Source organism: Mus musculus, chromosome 16 (genome assembly GCF_000001635.26).
Source record: "Mus musculus strain C57BL/6J chromosome 16, GRCm38.p6 C57BL/6J".
Taxonomy (NCBI): Eukaryota; Metazoa; Chordata; class Mammalia; order Rodentia; family Muridae; genus Mus; species Mus musculus.
In genome coordinates, this window is record NC_000082.6 from 92,425,205 (window position 1) to 92,447,071 (window position 21,867).

Genomic DNA, 21,867 nt, shown 5'->3' on the forward strand with positions numbered 1-21,867 from the left:
AGGTAGGTCTCTGTGAGTTTGAGGCCAGCCTGGTCTATATGGTGATTTCCAGGACAGCCAAGGCTGCACAGTGAGACCCTGTCTTGAAACAACTAACAAACAAATCCCCCTCCCCCAAACAACTAACAAGCCAGAATTCTTATACCTTAGACTTATGTACAGTGGAATATGTATGAAGTATGTTCAAACGTATTCCCTGCTGTGAGGGAGGGAAGGGGCGCCATGTGTTGTTCAGCAGAGGTCGGGAGATTGGGAGGTCAAATAAGCAGACTTGGTACATCAGACCCTCTCTGCCTTGTGTGAGGTTTAAATATCCATAGTAAAAAGTTATCTCAAAAAAATAAAAGAAAAAGGAAGGGAGGAAGGGAAAGAGGGAGGGAGGGAGGGAGGGAGGGAGAAAGGAAGGGAGAAAGAAGACGTGCTAAGAGACTCAGGGCAAGACTGCCACTGTGCACATCCAGCCTGATCCTGCATGGTGTGGTCTAACAGCTTTCATAATGAAATGGGTGATTCATAAAGCAGAAACGCACCATTCAGGTTTTAACAGTGTTTGCAGAGATTACAACTGTCTTAGAAACAGCTTTTTGTACAGTCACTATAATCAGTGGCAAACATATCCAGATTATTTTAAGATTATTGTACTAATGTCAGAGAGGGGAAATACTGAAAACCGTTTAGAGTCGGCTGGGGCATGCGTGTGTGTGTGTGTGTGTGTGTGTGTGTGTGTGTGTGTGTGTGTAGAAACATTTCAGAGAGCCTTTCAGCCGGACAGGCATCAAGGGCACAGCTGCCTCTGTCTCCCCGGGGTCCAGCGGAGCGCACCAGCTGGAAGGCACTCTTACTGTTTTGTGGAGGCCACATTTGGGCCTTTCAAAGTTGTGAAGATCACGCCAGAGCCACCAGTTGCGGTGAAGTCATCCAGCCATTACCCCACCTTGCACTCATGTGACTCATTCTGGCCACCTGTTTCAAAACCACTACCTCCCTGTTCCCGTGGCAACCCAAGAAGCCTGGAAGTCTCCACCCAGGAGACCCAGCTGCAGATGATGTGCTTGCTCGGTAGGGCAGGAGACATGGCCCAAAGTCCTGCTGCCCAGCAGGCAGCTTTGATGCCGGAGAGCTGCTGCCAATATGGGGAAGACGGTAAACCCGATGACATACATTCACAAGTATCATTGAGGTAGCATTTTTTGATTTTGAGGTAAGTTGTAAAAATAGTGACCACGGGAACAAGTTCCACACGCAGCATACTTGAACAATGAGAAAGCTGGTGCTCACTGCCCACAGGTGACCTTGGGCACCGAGCAGTGTGCAGCAACAGTGGTGGGACAGCTCACTCCACCTGCCAGGTATTAAGGTGGGCACCCACTAAGGGACCGCTCACAGCACCTGCCAGGTACTGAGGCCACTCTCTGTTCACTCCCACAGCATTCTGAGACAGGCAGGGTTTTTGTCTTTTGTTTTTTTTTTTTTTCAAACAAATGTGCGTTGCTTAGGTCTCCTGGATGCCTCACCCTTAATTAGGATTTAAAGCAACTTAACAATGAAACTGTAACCAGCTTGACACACATTCTTCAAATAGTGAGGAAGAATCTATCAACCCCGGGACAAACTATGCTGACAAGTTCAAGCTCTTAAGGCAGTGCCCATGGTCCCAGGCATCACTGCCAGAAAAAGCCGGCGGGTTCCACACTGAAGAGGCCCACCCCACGCCTGGCTGCTGTGCAAAAGGAATCTGCAGGGGAGGGAACTGTAGGGAGAAGGCTGCTTCAGCCGAGCATCTCTGCAGTTCTATAGACAGGCACCATGCTACCCTGCCGAGGAGCTCTCAGCTAAATAACTGCTGTGAGAGAAAGCAGGGGACTTAGCCTAGTGGTTAGAAAACTTGCTGATCAGCACAAGGGTCTGCGTTTAATTCCCCAAACTGCAAAAACAAACAAAAAAAAAAAACAAAAAACAAAAAACAAAAAAACAAAAAACAAACCAAAACAACAACACAGAAATAATAGTTTTCTGGGCACAATCGCTAGCACTCTGACTCAGGCAGGCACACTGAAGATTTGAGCGTAGCTTGGAATGTATAGTAAGACCCTGCCTCAAACACGCAGGGGTGGGGAGGGAGGGAACCCACACAAGGGAAACAAAGGCAAAAGAAGAGCAGGATGGGAAGGGTTTCCAGCTCAGCCACCTTCTCCAGAAAGGCCGGCCGCACGCTGAGGCACCGGATCCCTGGAAGACCGACCTCCACCTGTAGAAGAGCCTGTGGCTGAAGCCTGTGGTGGCCGAGGAGCCATGGAGAGCACACATGACTGGTTGTTGAGACGGCTCAGATGGGCAAAGGCTCTCGCCAACAAGCAGCAAGCCTGACTTCCAACCTGAGTTGGCCCCCAGAGGCCGGCACCCGGTACAGGGAACATCAGCACCCACAGGTGTCCTCTGGGCTCCACATGAGTGTGTGCTGTCTGTCCCAGACAGTAAATGTAATAATTTACCCCTTTAAAAAGAGTGACATTTGACCTATACATAGGAGGGAGGGTTGGAGCGCGTGTCCTACACGGATGCCCCAAGAGTCAAACCTGTAGGACTCTGTCCATAGCACACACAGCACGTGACCTTCACTTAGCTCTTCAGCAAACCCACTCTCCACAGTGATGATTTTTTTCTAAAGGATTTCAGATGGGAACAACATTTTATCCTGGTTCTCAATAGAATCGTGGTGGCACTTGGGAGTCTGAAGTTCTGGTTTGTGCCCTGGCTCTGGCTGTGACAGGCTGTGTGGTACCTGATGTCCTGACCCCCACACCTCAGTCCTGTTTGACTCTAAGCTGATGACCAAGACTCCTTCAGCCCTGATGCTCAGAGTTCAAGGACTCCACAGAATGCTACTGAAAGCCATCACCCAGTTAGTCAGCCTTGCCAACCGGACCAAGTGTGGGAAGGAAGCCGACAGCGGAGAGCTGTAAAGATGTTTCACCCGAACACCAGAAATAAGCTGCATGTAATCTGACGGTAAGAAGGGGCGTAAACTTCTATCAGTGTGGCTGCATGGAGTTCCTGTCAAGGCCACTGGGAACTGTGGAAGGCAGAAGTGGGTAGCGCACATCCCAGGAGCGGCTGGAGAAGCACAAGGAGGTTGAATTAGGGCAACAAGTGGGAGAAAGCACGCTCCGCCAGTGGGTGGTGTCAGGAGGTTTACAGTAGTGTTTGATTCTCAGCCAGGATGCCGGCAGCAAGAGCCCTCGCCAAACTCTCTTTATCCGGGACACTGGTCTAATACTGGAGAATTCTCCAGACAGTGTGCCTGGGTGAGGAGTCTCAGTAGACACCAGTAAAAGGCTCTTTTCAGTTTTCGTGGGTGGGACGAAGGTAAAAGATAAAGAACTCATTTATCAGGGACTAAAGTGCCCCTCTGGCAATAGTTTAAAAACTACGCTGACATATCTTTGCTCCAAGTGGGTTAAGTCAGTCACAATGCTCGGAAGCGGGTCCCATACAAGGGCCTGACATTCTTTTGAACGTAGCTCACATTTTCCAGCTTGTGAGGCAGGCTCTGTCTGACAACATGTCCAAGTAACACTCAGCCTACACGCTGAAGCCGGCAAGGTCCTTTCCATGCATTACCGCACTCATTAAGAGATTCTGATCTTTGCAAGCAAACGGGTGGAGCTGGAGACATGACAGGAAGGAAAACAAGAGCCAGATTCAGAGACAAATACTACACACTCTTTCCTGTATGCAGACTCTACATTTAGAACTTCTACATTCACATATGTAGCACATACATGTGCACATGTGTGTGACATGAAAGGAGAAAAGGGTGGAGGGCTGCTGGGTAGGAGAGGCCAAAAGGAGGCAGGACATGGGAGGGTAGTGGGGGACAATTAAAACTACAGGCTAATGCATATGCTATGAAACTGTCACAATGGAAGCCACTAATTTGTATGCTTATAAAACGCAATAATTTAAAAGTTTCCAACTGTGCTTACTGGCCCAAGGTCATAGGTTCATGGATGCAAACTGACCTGGTTAACTGATATGACTGGATTCTGGCTTTTTGTTTGTTTGTTTTTCTTTTTCTTCACTGAAAGCCTTTAGCTTAGCCCCTGTATTGATTGTTTCATGCGTATTGACTGTACTGGCTAGTTTCTGTGAACTCAACACAAATGACAGACACCTGGAGAGTGGAAATCTCAGCAGAGGAACTGCCTCTCTCAGACTGACCCGTGGGGCACACTACTGATGAATGGTTACTACGGGAGGACACAGCCCACTCTGCATGGGGCAGTCCATGGACAGGTGGTCCTGGGTATAAGAAAGCAGGCTGAGCAAGCCATGGGGAGGGAGCGAGCGGTAAGCAGCTCTCCTCTGAGGCCTCGCCTTCAGTTCCTGCCTCTAGGTGTCTGCCTTGAGGTCCTGCCTTAGTTCCCGAATGGTGGGCATGGTGGACAGTAGCATGGTGGATGGTAACATGGAAACTAAATAAAGCTTTTGCTTTATGCCAGCAACAGGAAGCAAGCGAGGACCCTGACAGATCTTCAGGTTCCCAGGAATTACTCAGAGAGAGCATCCGGGGTGAGAAAGGATTCTTACGCTAATGCAGGAAGTGTGGGGTTGGGGGTCTCGGCATGGAACGCCCTGACACAGACTCAGAACCTGCCCAAGCAATGCTAGAGAGCGCACACTCAGCCCCAGCAGCCTGGGCTGCTCAGGGTGGAGGTCTTCCTCATTCCAGACGCACACTGGCACTGGGGTGCTGACCACCTATGAAAGCGCCACACTGGAAGTTTCCTCAAAACCTCTCATTTTAAAACCTTGAGTCCTCCATGTAAAACTATCTTGGTCACATGGTGCATGTGTGCACGTGTGTGTGTGTGTGTGTGTGCGCGCGCGCGCACGTATGAGCGTGCATGCACGTGTGAGCCTCAATGAAGTTTTTAAAACTTGGTAACTTATGAGGATTTTTGTTTTTAAACTCAGGGTTCTAAGGGCCTGGAGCCATTGAGCACCTCCTGCTCTGTCAACTCATGACAAAGCAGAGGGGACTGCCAGGCGTGTGCGGACAGTCAGTAACAACACGCTCCTGTAGGGAACCAGTCCCATTCCTTGAGAATTCATCCAGGTCCTTGAGAAAAGTCTCAATGGCCCTTAGCCTTGGTCATTTTCCCCTTCCTTCAACACTCTTCCCAGGAAGTCATGTCTCAGTGAGAAGTTTAGCAGTGACAATCCTTCCCACGGCAGAGCCCTAGACCGCTCTGGGAGACTGCAGGCAGGACAAACCTTTCCTGCTCTGCCTCACACTGAGAACAGGGAGGCAGTAGAGAATGGGAGTCCATCTGAGGAATAAAAAGACACTCAAGGGTTTTACTTGGGGCTGTGGACTTTGGGAGGAGATCCATTTCCTGGAAATATCTTTACAAAGATAGCTGTGGATGGGGGAAAGTAGGGTTTTATAATGGAAATTCTTTTGCAATTCTTCAATACTTTTCATGCTTAATGGGATAATATAGAATGTTCTAGAAGAAAATTTGGTTGAAGTGACAACAGAAGAGAAACTGTGTTAGAACTCAGAAGTACTGACATGGCTTCAGAGAGACATCGGAGGGCAACGCGGCAGTTGAGGAAGCCACTTGGTGCCTGGGGCAGGAACAGGGAAGACAATTAGCGGTCAATCAGGAAGCAAGCAAGCGCCATGTCCAGTAAAGCCAGCTGACTGTGTTGAAACCATGACCAGCATAAACAGAGGAGACAGCCCCAGTCCCACCCGGTTCTCTCCAGTACTAGGAATTGTTTTGGCAAGTAACTACTTTGAAACTTTTATTTTTAGTGCAATGAAAAATGATCCCTAAAACATATTTGTGAGCTGTGATGGGACTATTTTTGAATCCGGAAACAGTGACCTGCCCGCTTATCTTGTCTGTGTTTGATTCTATTCTAATGCTCTGTGCATAAACACAAAAGCACTCAGAACAGTTACATCTCCTTCCAAGGGGTAAAAATATTGAGCAAGTTCTATGTGGCTCAAATAGCCTTAGTTTAAAACAATCTTATTTTTAAAAATTTTATGTGTATGTTTTGGCTGTATGCACATAAGTGTACTGTGGGCATGCCTGGTACCTGTGGAGGCAAGAGGGCACCAGGTCCCTTGGGACTGGAGTTCCAGGGGTCTGTGGGCCACCAGGTGGGCGCTGGGAATTGACCCTAAGTGCTCAAAATGACTAGGGTGTTTCCCAGCCTCTGTGAAAGCAGACCCGTGGGAACCAGCCACTTCGGGAAAGGGTTGCCCCTTTCTGCACCGCTTCAGGAGTCTGTTTATGAGAAGAACTGGAACATGGATTCGTAGGCAGTTCCGAGGACATGAAGACCCAGCCTCTAAGCCTAGTGTGGTGACTTAGACCTTGGGAGGCTGAGACAGGAGGACTGCTGGATGCCTGGTGAATTCCAAACCAGTCTGGGCCAGGGTGAGACCCTGCTTCAAACTCAGAAACAGAAAGCCTAAATGTTAACACAAGATTTTCTTATTAAACTATAAAATATTGGCTCCACATGAACGGACCACAATAGTCCCGCTGGCAGAAGAGCTGTGGGTGCGCCGCTGGCTCCTGAGGACCACTGGGCATGGACTGCACTCTCCCACAGGCGAGGGACTCAGGGATTTGGTTCCATAAAAGGCTCATAGTTCCGTTCCTTCCAATGCAGACACTTACCGAGAAATTCCAGGTCGTTTATCACTCTGTGCACACCCGTGTAGCTGTGCTGGCTGAGGTGGGGCACTCCCCATCTGCCTCAACCTTTCTGTGAGGTCATCTGAGCAAAGCATCTGAAAGCCTGCGGAGTGCTCTGTGACTCCCATGGGAGTGTGGACAGCAGTCACTCCACTCCGCCTTTCTCTAGGATGGACCCTTAGGGTAGAGTTTGTCTAAATGTCAACAAAGGGACACCTTTAGTGATATCATTGCTATGTCTTTATACTTCTGGAAATCAGAATCTAGCTGCCCATCTGTATCCATGGGTACAGCCACACGAATCACAGACTGCACGGAACAAATTCAGAAAGGAAGCGGCACACACACGCACAGAGCACAGTGCAGCGATTGTGTGCACGCTCTTCCACGGCAGCAGTTACTACGAAGTCTAGAGATGCCTTGAGGTACGCAGGGCAGTGTTGGGTGTCATATACAAGATTGGAGCACCTCTTGAGTCTGACACCCAGGCCATGACAGAGCAGAGCCCATGGGGACCATGATGGACAGCTGAACTCTGTGTCCCACTATCTCCAATAAACATTCCTTCAGTCAGTGTGGGTGATACATGACAAGTATTCCTATAGTTCCTAGGGGGGCCCAACATGTGGAAGCTCAGCACGTGGGAGCCCAGCACATGGGAACCTTGCACACGGAGCCTTGCACACAGGAGGAAATCCCAGTTACAGATGCTCTAGGGAAGCATGTGCTCTTAGCAGCAACACCTCCCACACACCCTGTATCCTAAGTAGGGCTATTGTCCTCAACACGATGCTGGACAACGAGAAGGCTTAATAGTGGATAACGGCGGCATGTCACAGTAGCACAGCCATGGCGGAACAGATGTCCTTAGATGGCTTCTTACAGACCTGGGTGTGGATAACTCTGAACCATTTATTGTCCCACAGATCAGAGAGCATTGCCAGTGTAAGAAAGGGCTGCTACCATCCGACAGACCTAGAACCTCTTACGGCTCCTTATTCTGTCCCGTTAGAAAGGCAGCATTGGGTGAATTAAGTGACCTTTTATGTACTCTGCATAATTTGCAACTTGAAACAAATACTTGTGACTAGTACCCTGGTCACCATTAATTGTCAACTTGACATAGCCTAGAATCACCAGTAGTTTGATGATCATTTAGGTGTGTGGGTGTGTCTGTGAGGGAGGGTGCTGATTGTTAACAAGGCATTAGGCCCAGGCCACTATGGGCGGCGTCATCCCTAGGCAAGGGGCCTGAACTGTGTAAGGAATTGAGAGGAGCATGAGCAAGCCAGAAGGTGAGCCAGAGTTCGCCAGCAAGCAGCATCCCTCCACAGTTCCTGCCTCTGGGTTTCTCTCTTGAGCTCAGTTATGGACTGTGGCCTGGGAGTTGTGAGGTGAAACTAAGTTGCTTTTGCTCCCAGTGTTCTACCACAGCAACATAAGGAAACTAGGCCAACTGGTCCACAGGACAGTAAGGGAAGGAGCGTGCTTTACTGGATTGGGCAACACAGACCTGTAATCTAATCCAATCATGCGGGAGGAAAAGGCAGGGGAATTGCAAGGTCAAGGGCAGCCTTGTCTGTATACAGAGTAAGAATCTATCTCAAAACAAAGCCAAGAACCCAACTAAACAGAAACCCAGCAACAAGAGGTGATACACCTTTTGATTTACAAGGCTTCTGGTGTCTCTTAATAATGACTGTGTATATACACTTGACTGAGCTCTATGTGAGATATGTTTCCCCCACCCCCTTCCGGGGTGGGGCCTTTCCTTCCCCATATCTTGCACTGCTGACGCTGCTCATCACGCTGGCCATCATACTGGAATGTACCAGGTAACACCACAGAGGACAGGGGGCACTGCTGGCTGAGGACACAGAAGCACGGTTTGAGAAGCTAGTAAAGATGAGGTGGCTGCGTGGGGGCTGAGGAGGCTGTTCTGTCATAGCACAGACACTGAGCCACCACTGGGGTGGGGCCAGCAGGGTGTCAGTGCCAAACGACTTCTGGGTAAAGGGCTTTTAAAGTGCATTCCTAGTTCCAGTCTACAATCTCCCTGTTCCCTTTCCTCTCCCTTCTCAGCGCATGTTTGTATGGTGTGTATATATGTAGTGTGATATGTGTGATGTTTATATGTATGTCTGGTGTATATGCGGTGTGTATGTATATGTGTGTGTATATATGTGTAGGGTGTGTGTATGAATGAATGTGTATTTGTAGGTATGATGTGCATACATATATGTGTGTGGTATGTATATGCATGTGTACATGTAAATGGGTATGTTGTGTATGTAGTATTTGTATGTGGTGTATGTATGTTTGTAGGTGTGGCTTGCATATGCAAAGTTTATGTATGCAATGTATGTGTATGTGCTGTGGGTGTGTGAGTGTTAGCATATGTGTAGGTAAGATGTGTGTATATATGTACATATATATTTATGTATGTGTATGGTGTGTATGTGGTGTATATGTAGTATGTGTGAATATGGTGTGTGCGTGGTATATGTAGCATGTGTGCACATGGTGTGTGTACACACAGAGCAACTACTAGCTCCTGATGGTACCAGCTGCAGCCACCCAGGAATGGAGAGACTCAAGCCCCGCTTGCAAAGGGACACGGAGGACGACAGAACATTCTAAATGAACTCATACCATTTTTCTTTACTGAATGGTTCTGAGCTCAAAATTTTACAGACCCAGGCTCCCTACCCCTCTGAATGCTGCTGTGAGTCTATGCATTTTTTTACATTTGAAATTGTGTAGACATAAACAAAATGTTTTAAAATAAGAGAAACCCTGATCATTCACGTAAGAAAGTAAAGTGCATACAGGTGATGCTGCAAAGGCCGGCTGCAAGGGCAGCCTCCATCCACAGTAACCATAGTTACTCAGATCAGCCTGGAGACTCTGAACCTCCACCTGTAACTGACTGGGGAAGCCAGTGCTTGGCCAGATCTCTGTAATATTACTTACAGTGGAGAAGTGCTAGCAATATGGGCCTGTGAGAACTTTCCTCGTGCTCCCACGGCTGACATGAGCAAACAGTCGAGGGCAGGAAGCCTCCTGTTGGCTGCTTATATCCATTCATGGCTCTTCATTCCTAGCCCCTCCAGTGACTGATCAGTCAGTGTCACAGGCTCTGACTGTGGAAAGTGGAAGAACAGGCACACAGTGGGGCAGTATACTTCTAGCAGTTTCCACTGCAGTCTCCCCAAAAGGCTGGAGCTCTGGCTCTGAAGGAATGCCCTGTCCCACGAGAAGGAAGGTCAACAGATCTGGAAAGCAAGCCTCACTGACTGAGTGTAGCAGGGCCCCTCCTCCTTAGCCCCATGAGATCAGAGCTCACCCTTGGAGGCCAGGCTTCTCTGAGCATCTGGTGAAGGTGCTTGGTGCTGGGGACAGTGTTCCCCTAGCCCACTGTCCATCAAATGGCTCTGCTTACAACTAGATGGGCTGTTGGAAGTTGATTTCAAATGTGCTTTAAGGTTTCAGTTAACTTTGAAAGTTGTGCAGCCTGGAGCCTGGAGCCCGGCTTTGCCAGCACCCGGCAGTTTCCTGGCGGCTATGGAGGAACTGCTGCGGCTGTGAGACTGAAGGGTCTGTGAAGTCACTGTCTTGCGGGAACTCTCCATGCAGAAAGGAGCCTTGTTTCTGGGAGGAGGCGTGCTCACCTGTGATGGGCAGGAACACTGGCACAGGATGCAGATGCCCAGGGCGTCTAAGTCTCGCTTCGCCAGGGTTGCTTTCTGTTAGAGCTTCCCAGTAGGTTTCCAGATCAGCTTCTAACCGCGTGGAGCTGCACTGGGGCCGCGCAGTGTCAGTGGGAAAGAGCTGCCTAGCACGGAGCAGTGGGCTCAGAGGCTTCCGGAATAATGAATGCTTCTGATGTGGGAAGAATGGCTGTGCAGGAGCCAGAGAAACAGCTCCAAGAGGCGGTTTCATTACAGTTATCTTACTGATTGAATCCGGGGCGGGGTGTGTGTGTGTGTGTGTGTGTGTGTGTGTGTGTGTGTGAAAAGAAGGCTCTGCAGTTAAGGAAGGCACTTGCTCTTGTAGAGGAGCTGGCTTTGGTCACCAAACGCCCATATAGTGACTTACAACCATCCAGAACTCCATTCCAGGAAATCCAATACCCTCTTTTGGCCAGACACTCATTGAGGCAAACACTTATAACACCACTGCTGCTGCTGCTGCTGCTACCACCACCACACCACTACCATCACCACCAAATAATAATTAATAATGATAATAATAATAAATTAACACAATACTAAGCACCTCTTGGCCTCCTGTAATCTGAAGCAGTACAATACACACTACCATGTTCTAGACCAGACACCCTCTTGGGACCATGATCCACAGGATAGAAGAATGGGCTGAGCTGGGAGCAGAGGCCTCTCTGTCTGCCCCACACTGAGGAAGGAAGCCTAGTACAGACTAAATGGGGATGCTGCTGAGAGCGTCTGGGTGCACAGGTGTGGGGAGGGGTGGAGGGCACCTGGAGACACAGGAAAGGAGAGGAGGGACCCGAGAGCTTAGGCTCAGTGTGTGCTGCACCAGGTGTTTGGGCACAAAAGAAAAGTTCTCATCTTGGCTGTAAGGTAGGTGTGGATTCCTGTCTAAGAAAGGAAACCACATCCAAGAGGCTTTGCCCTGGACCCATCAATCCTTAGGATCCAGTGTTTGGAAACAGGGATGAGACAGCTCTAAGGGGCCTCTGTGGGTCTCCAGGGAGGGAAAGAGGCTGGGAGAGAAAGAGAACCAAGTCAGGTGGGGATTCCATGCTTATCCCAGGAAACTGTGCAGTCTGGTGTTAGGGGGTGGGGAAGGCAGGCCCTGAGCCTGGGCCTGAATGGCAGAGCTTTCTGACAGGGTGAGACCACAGAGATCTTTTGGAGATTCTTTGTTTTAGTTATGTGTGTGTGTATGTACATGTGTGTCTGTCTGTATATGTGTATGTGTGTATGTACATGTGTGTCTGTCTGTATATTGTGTTCATGTCTGTGTGTGTGTGCATGTTTGTGCACACATGCATGTCGGTGCCCACTGTGGCCAGAAAACCACGTTGGGTCTGAAGCTTGAGTTACAGTTTTGAGGTACCCAGTGTGGTGCTGGGAACCAAATTCAGGTCCGTATGAGAGTGGTACTTGCTCTTAAGCATCGAGCCATCTCTTTAGCTCCCTAATGGACCCCAAACAGAGAGAAAAAGCACTTTCCTTCCTAAATATATAGACCCCCTCCCCAAAAAAGTTATAGGGAAAAATATGAGCTAAAGAAAATAAGAGACATCAAAAGGAAGCTGGCTGGCTCAGGAACTCACTCCAAGGGACATGTTTCCCCTGGACTTCCTCAGGGCCCACCACAATGGCTGGAGAGGGAGGACCACCAATTAGTGGAGATGACCATTACCATGTCAGCAAACTCAGCCACTGCACTCAAAAGAGATGTCTTCCATGGGCACCGCTGTTTCTGAACGGTCTAGTCTACAGCTCTAGGATTTTAAGAATGGGAGATGTTCACAAATTGTTCCTGAAAATGTCCCTGGCTGGCAGCAGAGATGATTTGCAGAATCAGGGTTTGACTGTTCTTAGGTGTGTTACGTGACGTGTGCTCCTAAGTAGAGTCTTTCCTCTGCTTGAAGAAAGACAAGATTGCTTGGCTTTTGCATGCAACTTCCATTGCTTGAGGTATTAGTGAGGCAGATGTCTAGTAAGAAGAGGCCACAATGACATCCTGACAGACTGAGTTAGGGTATCTTGCCTCTACTCGGGATCAAGTCTGACCACTGGAAGACAGAGCCAGCACCCCCCACCTTCCTGCCCCAAGGCTCCTCCCACAGTGGAAGCCAGCATCCACTGACTTCTATAAAACAGTGGCAGGTTTTTTTGTTTGTTTATTATGTTTTGATAAGAACATGATGCATCAGTCTATGATAAACCCAGCAACATAATTTTATACCAAAAAGAGAACGTGGCTGTCACCTGTCTATGGTTCTCATACAGTGCTCGGGGAACTTGCTTTGAACATAATTTAAGTAGGCTCACTAACGCGTAGGTGTTTAGCAGAGAGAGACCTTTGTTTAGAAAGACATACACAGTGCTGTATCGAGGATCTGTTTTGAAGCAGACCCTTTCTCTGACCACAGACTGCATGCTGCACCTTTAACAAAGACCCACAGACATGGACTGTGGCGAGGGGAGCTGAGAGCATCTGCCCTGGGGGAGGGGTGCTTTAGAAACATTCAGGACCCCTCTGAACGCACCACACTGTTACTTTCCTGTTAGACTTGTTAAATTATTCTGAGAATTAAAACAGAATTACTATTTAAAAAAATTACTATTTAAAAACTGGTTAAATATATCCTATAAAAATGAACATATCTACTTCTTAAAAATAAGCATTGCCGTTAAAACATGAAAGTACTGTAAGGAAATTAAATTTCCTTAATATTACCAATTAATTAGCTTTAAATTAGAACTGGATAGAGAATACAAATACATCTTTTAAAAAAAATCACATCATTAAAGTTAATTTACTTAATTTGGTAAATTACAGCAAACTGCTTTTACTTCATGCCTACCCAAACCCTGATTTAATAATCACTATCATAATTGGAAACCAAGAAACCAAGACAGTAATCCTCTAAGTGTGAGCAAAGCCCTCCTCTGTCACCAGGGAAGCAGTAGCTGTCCTTTAGGATCCAGATGGATTAGTCCCAGGCACCCCTCAGACACCCAGCTGTCAAACGAGGCAGAGCACTTGCAGAATCTATACACATCGTCGCCTATGATATCTAATAGGAGGCCACTATGATCCGGATTGTTAGTGAACTGTATTGATTAGAAGATGGTTATATAAGACAGCTGCACATGCTATGAGCTTCTATCTGATCTCTGTGAGCTGCCGTTGGCTGACCCCACAGACCTGAGAGCTGTGGATGCAGAGGGCTGGCCGCACCGAGCTACTCTGAGGTGGCCACTGTCGGTCACTGCAGTAGACTGGACACAGGCAGAGCTCACCTGCATTTCATCCAAGGGACACGGAAACTACCCACATGGCAAGAACACAGCTACTAACTCCCCTGTGACCAGGAAACTTCATACAACTCAAGGGACCAAGGCCCTGAACGAAATTCCGTCCTAAAATTATTCCTCTTGTCTCAGTGAGGAGCTGCAATGTCAGAAGTCGGAATTAAACCACATGCTTATTGGTCCTGGGGGCTGTTGCTTGTGGGCAAAAATATGGAAGTCATTCCAACACTTCTTCTGGGCTTGATGCCCTCAGCCATAGAATAAGGAGCCATGCTATGCAGTGGTCAGTGGCTACAACTCACTGTGGGGCTTTAAGGCTGATTCTGCTCCATGGTGGGATAGCACTGGATTTGTGTGTGAAGATTTGGTAAAGAATTCATTTGAAAAGAAATGGCTCATTCAGAGCAATATCAGAACTGTACAGTGGACCTATTTGCTATCCACCGAGACAGCGATCCACCGAGGTAAGGCTTCCTCCGGCTTGGTCAACTGCATTGTGTTCATTGGCTCCCAATTCCCAACAAACATCAGCAGACGCTCTGAATGCAAGACAGATTATTTTCTTGGGTGAGGATTTGTTTTTATACCTGGGATTCAAAGATGCCGTCTGACCTCTGTTTGTTGTTTGGGTGGACTTGGGAAGACACTGCCTGAATGTTGTATGAATAGACATGGGGAGACGCCGTCTGAGCACTGTTGGCTATTGCAATGGACATGGAGGGAAGTCACAAGGCTGCTGTTTAAGTAGAGGTGGAAGCTGGCTCTGAGTCCTGTTGGGTATATATGGGAAGATGCTGTCCACATGGATGTGGGAAGATGCTGTCTGGGTGCTGTCTGCATGGATGTGCTGTTTGGATGGATATGGGAAGATGCTCAGCAGAGAACCACAACTTCAGGTTCCACTTGCTCCTGTTTTCTTCCTCGGGTGAGCAGTGGTGTGGAAATGGTGATTCAGAGCAGTGGGGAGGGCTCAGAGAGATGAAGTCACACATTTGGACATAGCTGAGCTCCCTAAGCTAGTCTCTTATGGTAACCATGAGTGATGGAAACCCCTCATCAACATTCCATCACCATGATGGCTGGGCCAAACCTCAGCTAAGCCCTTGGTCATGGCTGCTTCAATCAGTACTAGAATCAGGCTGACTGGCTCCACTACTAATGCATCCTATGACCCCACATGGGTCCACAAGCTCTGGGTCAAGCTCCCATCAGCGACTGTTTTCTCAAGCCCTTCACTGAATTATCGCCCTCAGCACCAGCCTGGACATGACCTCAACCCGACATTGTGACTACCAAGGGCCACCTTTGTACTACTCGGCACGTCATCCTGATCCCAGCTTGCTTCTCTCCAGTATGTAAGAAGAAACTGCTTGTTCCTTCTGAGAGAGAGCGAGAGAGAGAGAGAGAGAGAGAGAGAGAGAGAGAGAGAGAGAGCTCTCTTTGTTCCCACTAACCCTTTCTGCTACTTCCTCTTCCCCAGCGAGCCCCCCCTTTTCTCTCCTGTCTTAGTACCCTGCTTCTCTAAGGTCTACTTCACCCTTTAGTCCTCCCTACTTGTGGTTTCTGTCAGAGCTGGTGCAGAGCACGCTGCTTTCCCAATGGCTAGAAAATGGCTAAGATCACAGTGTTGCAGAAGCACACGGACAGAAAGCATAATGTCACGGATGAAGAGCGCCTTTCCAGGAGGCCCAGCATCCCCAGGAATCCCACAGAAGGGATGAAGGAGAGGAAGGCCGGAAAAACACTTTTTAAAGCTGTTCAGGACTAAAGAAGCTGAGAGGTGAGATGTCAAGAGACAATGTGGAGAGAGGCATTAGGAGGAGGTCGGCCAGGGATATGGCCTCAGGCTTCTGTCAGTCAAACAAGAAAGCCCTCCCCACCCCCATTTCCCCAAATAACATTCATTGGAGAACTGTTCAGGCAGATGTCTTAAATATAGCAGGGGCAGACATATGCACTTTCAGGTATTTTCAAAAGGGCGGAGCATGGTGGTCCACCCCATAATCCCAGTACGTAGGTTGAGACTGGAGGATCATGGAACATTTGAGGCCAGCCTGGACTACACAGTGGGACTCTTTCTCAACTAACAACAACAAAACTAAATAAAGAATGACAGCCAAACAAACATTATTGAGAAATCATGTCATTTACTTTCCATTCTCTCTGTGTGTGTTAATGTGAATGTGGCCCTTTAAGGCCAAAGCAAACCCACAATGGAAGAAGAAGACATGACATTTAGACATTTGTTTAGGAGGCTGAAAGGATCCTGTGATGTGGACAGTTCAGCCCCAGATCTTAGCCAATGCAGAATGCACAACATGAAGGCTGGAGTCTGAGGAAAAGCCAAAATTCAGACTACAATAAAACTCAGGATGCACACAAAAGGATTTAGAGAAACAAAAATGCCACTCAAGATTGGCAGGTCCCACAGGAGGCAAAGCACCACGTGACACACTTCATTGGTGATTTGTGTGTGTGAGAGGCCCACCCTCTTGCTCTCTCCTGCTCAGAGCCATGGCTGGCCCAGCACATTGGTTTGTGTATTTGTTTACCTGGACCCGCACAGGCCCTACCTACTTGCTGAAGGTTTCGGGGACTAAATAAGCCAGGGCTTGCCACTGTCTTTGCCAGGAATGTGCTTCAGGCTCACACTGGGGCCACCCTTCACTTGAGCTGCTCTTTCCAGCGGTACTGCATTGGGGACCCTCCAAAGGCTGGGCTCCAGAGGCAACTGAAATACCCATGAAATGTCTAAGAAACAAAGGCCTGCTGCTAGGGGACAGCAGGGACAGCAGTCTGGTGTCCCAGGGAGCCATCAGGGTCAGAGTGCAGGGGGCAGCCACCATGAAGGAAAGCATGCCAGGACCTGGGAGACACACAACTGCTATGGAAATGCAAACTGTGGCATCCTGCCTGCCCCTTGCATCAGCCACCCTCTTGCACATCAGGACACCCCCCCACCCTCGCTCCCCACTGCCCACCCAACACATGCCCAAAATAGGTAATTTGAATAAGCAAATGAAGTCATACTGGACTTTATGTTACTGGAAACTGAGGTTGGGCACAATCTAGAAACTAAATCTCACCTATCTGATTGAGCACTGAGCCGGGACCTTCAGGAAGAGCCGGGGCAGAAGGAAGGAAGACTCAGGCCTACTCTGTATGTCCCCTGGACACGCAAGCTGGCTGTATAGTAGGAAATCAAGGACGGCCTTCACCAGACACAGGGTAGTCGGACTCTTGCTATGAATGGCAATCACCTGTACTGGAGGAGCCCAAGGAGAGCAAAGGACACCTTCTCGTCTCCCAGGGACACCTTCTCATCTCCCAGGCACGCACGCGGTCAGCACTGATGCAGCTGGAAAGGGAAGCCTTGATCCAAGGCCAAGTGCATCCGCTCTGACCGCAGTGGCGTCTCTCTGTGAGAACTGGGTCAAAAGGAAGGAGAAGGCTTTGTAGATGGCCCCACAAAGAATCCATCCTGAGGGAGGGTGGCGAGGGAACCCCTAACCTTCTACACCTTCACCTGAGAAGAAATATCTCCTTGGCTGCAGCAAGTTTGCAGGAGCTCTGGCGTCAGCAGAAGTGGTCTGGTTTCTCATCAAGTCACAATAAATAAGTAGCCAATAAGAAAGAATAACCAATTGTATTTCGTGATTTGCTTTTTAGCGGTGGGTCCCTGGGGAGATGTGTGGCTTGCTGTTTAGGACCCACGTGGAGAGGCTGTTAAGAATTCCATGGCTGGGCTGGGGGAGTGCTCAGTTGATAAAAATACTTGCCTTGAGAGTAGGAGTTTGACCTGCAGAACTTCCCCGCCCCCCCCCCACACACACACACACAAAGGGGAAAGCCAGGTGGATCGCTGGAGCTCACCTGCCTGCCAGCCCAGACGACTTGTAAGTTACAGGTTAGCAACAGACATCAGTTCAGAAACACAAAAGGTGAATGGCAACTATGGACCGATACCTGAGGCTGACCTCTGACCTCTAAATGAACATACACAGGTCTACACACACACACACACACACACACACACACACACACACACACGATGGTTGAGAAGCAGTGCACATGTTTGACATCATCTGAGTTTTGAATGAGCGCTTTATGTGGCTCTGACAGACAGCCATTTCTCACGACACATGACTCTACATGTGTACTGACCAAGCCCTCAGACCAGCTCAGTCACGATGCCCTAGTGCAGCACAGTTCCTTGGGCATTACCCACTCTTGCAGGTAGCTCCTGCTTGCTTTACAGAACAAAGGGCACATGAAACCAGCCAGGGGTCCAGGCTGCCACCTCCCTCCAGTGCATTTCTACAACCAGATCAAGAGCTCCCACATCCCTGAGCACCTATATCCCTGAGCACCCACACACCTGAGCACCCACACCCCTGAGCTTAGAAGAGGCGAGCAGAGGCCGGCAGGCCCGGCTGCGTGAGCTTCTCCTGTGTAGGCTGCTGGTTTGCCGTGAGCCTGAACACTGGAATTTCCATGTCTTTTCTTCCAACCTGTCTCCAGGATAGCTGAGAGGAATCAGATGGCAGCAGCCAGAGTCAGACACTCACATATCACAGGTGTCAGGGCTCCCAGGGGAGAATGTCACACACAGTTCTCTCAGACCCAAAATGTTGATAACCAGAATTGCCTCGACATCTTAAAATAAAAGAGAAGTGGCCAAGGACTACCAAGGAGAAGGGTGACTGGCGTTTTGCTCCAGTGGGTTAGTCAAGCCATCTTATCTGTCATCGAGTGTACAGAGGCGAGGCTGTTCAGCAGGGTCAACAGTTGCGACTTCCTGTAGCAAGCGAGCTCTGCTGGCACGCAGGCCCGGCAGCAATGGAAAGACTGACAAGGCGTCCTTCTACCTTCCTGAGGCCTGGCTGATACGGAAACTGGCTGGCCCGGCCTCGATGGAAAGTGTGAGTCCACTCTTGCTTAGGGCTGAATGACTGAATGAATAGTCAGTCTGGGGCCCATGCTAAAATATCACTGCAGCTCACTCTGCTGGCCGGGATCCAGTCCTGTCCTTCCCTGGGGTGCAACCCAAGGCAGTGCTTATAAAAGCAGCAGGGACAGGCTACTCGGGACTGGAGTCAGGGAGCAGTGGGTGTGGTGGTGCCCACAAAGCACCCAGCAGTAGGTGGCATATACTTTCTGTTGCCCCCCACCTGGTGCTGGTCTCAGGGAGATCTTCAGGGCTGTGTAGTTTTTGTCCCACTCTATGGATGACAGAACGACTGGCTCAAGATTGCACAAACAGGGAGACTCCAGAACCTATCTGATAATTGATGGCCTGCAACCACCCTCACTTCTTACATGCATGCACGCACACTGGAATCTCAGCAAAGAACCAGGAGCCACATTCTGCAGAGAACACCCGTGAATGGGGCCGGGGGAGAGCTGGGAGAACAGTTTCAGGTGAAAACTTTCTAAAATGTCCTGTAGACAGGGAAGACCAGGCGTGCCAGGGGAGCGCTGTGGGTTGGCCTGTTTCAGCAACAGGGGAAACTGGAACTAATGACAGAAGGAGAGAAGATGGAAAGCCAGGGTTTACTAAAACACCACACGGATGCTCGGCGCTCCTCACGGGAATATTCCTCAGACTGAAGGGATGGACTGGAAGCAGAGAGGAAGAGGAAGAGGAAGAGGAAGAGGAGGAGGAGGAGGAGGGAAAGGAGGAGGGGAAAGGAGAGAAGAAAAGACTCCCAGCTTCTAAGCTCCCAGGTCTCTGCTGTATGCTGACCAATCTGATCAGGGCATTGAACCAACCCTAAAGATGGAGCAGTCGCATCACTGCCTTTAACCACGGCGGCGGGTGTGTGTGTGTTGGGGGGCAGGGGAGTGAACAACAGGAGAAAGTGGTAGATGTGAGGGGGAGGCAGGGGGAGTAACGGCGACCCCCAGCTGGGAATCGCTTCTCAGAGTCTTGCTGGCAGGCAGGCAGGCAGGCAGGCAGGCAGTTTCTCCTGGATGTGTCCTGGGTATGAGGCAAGGACCCATCAGCTCTGGGCTCAGCCTCAGGAGACACCTTGGACTCGCTTGAGCCACAGGAGGATATTTCTCAGTGTGACATTTACTCATGAACCAGGTGAGGGTTTAGGTGCTGGGAGCTTGGTTATCACAAAGATGACTTCCTGGGCACAGCTGCTATTCCAACAGAGAGAGGTGAGTGACCGAGTTCTGAGCTGTTGGGAAGTGACCTGCACCACAAGGACAGCTAAGATGGTCAGAGTGAGCTGCCTAGGAAGACCTGTCAGGGACTCAGGGTGTGTCCACGAGGGGAAGCACACTAGGAACTCCAAGCAGTACCCACCACACCGGAGCACCATCAAGAGGACAGACTGCTCCCACATGCCGGAAGCAGAGGAGGCGGCTCTGGAAGGACGAAGCAGGCAGTCCACAACGTGTTCACAGACGCCCCATGGCCCGCCGAGCATGCGCAGTGTGACCAGCCAGATGCGACTGATGTTTGGGGGAACAGCACCTCAGGAAAGCAGGAAGGGTGACCATCAAGAGGCTGTGGTTGGGGGTCGGGAGGAGCTGGAAAGATGTGAGAGCACGCACTGTTCTTACAGAAGACCAGAGCTCCAGCACGCATGTCTAGTAGGTCACAGCCTCTGAACAGTTCTAGAGGATCTCACGCCCTCTTCTGGCTTCTGTGGGCAACTGCAACCATGTGCAGCAACCCACCTCAATATACATACTTTGAGGATAAAATTAAAGTTTAAAAAAAGTGACTGTGCCCAGGCCGTGACGTGGAAATCTTCAGACACATGGTACTTCCTGTGTGTCTGGGTGAGAATGTGAAGAAGGAAGCCAAGGGCCATCTGTGTGGACACTGGAGAGATTTTTACGTGCATTCAAAGGAGAAGCACCTGCCATTCATTTCAGAAGTAATACTGTTAGCTAAGAACATCCCGCAGGTGTTCTGACCTCACCCTTGGAGAGAGAGTCCAGGTCCCCATCACAGTTGAGTTGAATCCATGACCCCTGTCCCGGTTACAGTTTGCCTTGTGCAAGGTCACCCACAGGTCTCACGTTTGAATACCTGGTCCCCAGCTGCCAGCACTGTTTGGGGAGATTGGTGACAGTGAACTAGCCTGAGCCTGCACTTGGCTGGGGTGGGCCTTGGAGGCAGCAGCCACTTTACAGTCCAGACAGAGCTTTCTGCTTTCTGATCTGCTGAGACCCAAGAAGCCACTGTCGAGTGTCTCCACTGCTACAGACCAGCCCACTTCTACCACCACCACCCTGCCATGTGGGTTGTGTCCCCTGAAACCATGAGCCAGAATAAATCCTCAACTCCTAAGTTGTGTCTGCTGGGTATTTGGTTAGAGGAATGATTCAGGCGGCTATTACACAGCTTCTCATCTGACAGGGAACCCTTGCCGCCAGGGCTGCAGACAGACTGTTTACAGTCCTGTAAAGAGTAAAGTTCAGTCATTAAGTGGGTCTGAATTCAACATGTATCTCCACGAGACAGAAAGGGCAGGGGTACACAAAGATTGCTAGAAACGTGTGTGTCCAGATGGGCAGCCTGTGAGGATACAGGGAACAGAAAGTGGCCTCAGCAAGAACCAACCTGCTGACACCTTGATCTCAGACTTTCAGACTTCAAAATAAAGAGAAAAGTCTGGTGTAGATGTACATGCAGACAAACACCTTATACATAAAATAAATAGATAAACCTTAAAAAGAAACCCACAATGTAATTATGAGAGAGAGAGAGAGAGAGAGAGAGAGAGAGAGAGAGAGAGAGAGAGGAAGAAGAAGATGAGGAAAAAGAGGAGGAGAAGGAGGAGGGATGGTTGGTTCTGTTGTTTAAGCTTCTGGTATTCTGTATATCTATGGGCTAACTATAAACCTAACTATAATTTAGAGACCACATGGCCAGAGCAGCCACTGCAGAGAACTGGAGTCTCTCCATCTAACACAGTATTCTATCCTGTCTCACGCACACAGCCATACACATATGCACACTTGCATGCACCTGTGCACATAGAAGCAAGGTTCATAGGTCATGACAATCATCATAACAAGGTCTAAGCAAGAGCTTCGGTGTATACCTCAGGCACCTTGGGACAGCCCTCTGAGGGCTCTGCTACTAACCC

The 21,867-nt window shown here is 49.3% G+C and overlaps 1 protein-coding gene and 1 long non-coding RNA gene across 2 annotated transcripts in view, besides 1 other annotated feature; both read right to left on the reverse strand.

Annotated features, from left to right (window-relative positions):
• Window positions 1–21,867, reverse strand: part of Rcan1 (regulator of calcineurin 1) — a 74,219-nt gene that overhangs the window by 33,254 nt on the left and 19,098 nt on the right. The window lies entirely within an intron of this gene.
• On the reverse strand, window positions 967–21,443 carry Gm41498. Its single transcript, XR_876260.2, has 2 exons — window positions 6,705–21,443; window positions 967–3,666 (listed from the first exon to the last, which is right to left on the reverse strand). It is a non-coding gene; the product is annotated as a predicted gene, 41498 (long non-coding RNA).
• Window positions 2,249–4,927: an enhancer, noted in NCBI's record as "VISTA enhancer mm107". NCBI's record gives its function as "enhancer in: heart[7/8]" and the evidence as "EXISTENCE:transgenic organism evidence [ECO:0001131][PMID:17130149]".